Source organism: Rattus rattus, chromosome 2 (genome assembly GCF_011064425.1).
Source record: "Rattus rattus isolate New Zealand chromosome 2, Rrattus_CSIRO_v1, whole genome shotgun sequence".
In the NCBI taxonomy this organism is placed as follows: Eukaryota; Metazoa; Chordata; class Mammalia; order Rodentia; family Muridae; genus Rattus; species Rattus rattus.
Window position 1 is genome coordinate 140,155,964 of NC_046155.1, and position 1,058 is coordinate 140,157,021.

Consider the following 1,058-nt stretch of genomic DNA (forward strand, 5'->3'; position numbering starts at 1 on the left):
GTCTGAGATTCCAGTCAGTGTGCGGGAGAGAGGAGAGAGTATTGTATATTGATTTCTACTGGATTCCAGCTGTTCCTTCCTGAGGTGTGTGTGTGTGTGTGTGTGTGTGTGTGTGTGTGTGTGTGTGTGTGAGAGAGAGAGAGAGAGAGAGAGAGAGAGAGAGAGAGAGAGAAAGAGAGAGAAAGGGAGGGAGGGAGGGAGGGGAGAGAGTGTGTAGTAAAGAAAGAGTGTATGTCGGTGGGTGTATGTGCATATGTATGCTTGTGTAATATACTCTATTGCTATAGTATCTATAGCTGAATCTAGAGGTAGTATTTTCTAGGCTAGGCAAGAAGCCAGCAAGCCCCAGTAATTTTACTGTCTTTGCATCCCTAGAAGTTTGGGTCATAGGAATTTGTGGAGACATCTGGTTTGCTAGAGAGATTCTGGGATCCAAACTAATCATTACAATACCATGATGTCCTCCATCCCATCTGGCTGTGACACTCTTCTAAGAAGTACCTGTGCTCTTAGAGGAGAAATTGGCAAGAGACCTTTTATTTAAAACTCAGCGTTTCAAGTTCTCTCTTTCTCTGAGTAATGTCTCAGCTCATGGATTTTTAATTAATACCAGTGCAACCATTTTTTTATGTTAGAATGTGGTCTTTATACCTGTATTATTTAGTGTAAAGTCTACTTATGGAAGTACAATTTATACAAAATAATTCACTGTTTTTGTGTAGAGTTTAGTGAGTTTTTTTTCTTTTTCTTTTTTTTATTATTGTTCTGAGTATTTATATACACATTTCTCGAAAGTGTTATTCCTTTCCGGTTTCCTCCAGCAAACATCCCCCCCCTCCCCTTCCTTATGGTGTTCTCGCCCAACCCTCCCCCATTGCTGCCTCTCTCCCAACAGTCTAAGTTCATTAGGGGTTCAGTCTTAGCAGGACCCAGGGCTTCCCCTTCCACTGGTGCTCTTACTAGGATATTCATTGCAACCTACGAGGTCAGAGTCCAGGGTCAGTCCATGTATAGTCTTTGGGTAGTGGCTTAGTCCCTGGAAGCTCTGGTTGGTTGGC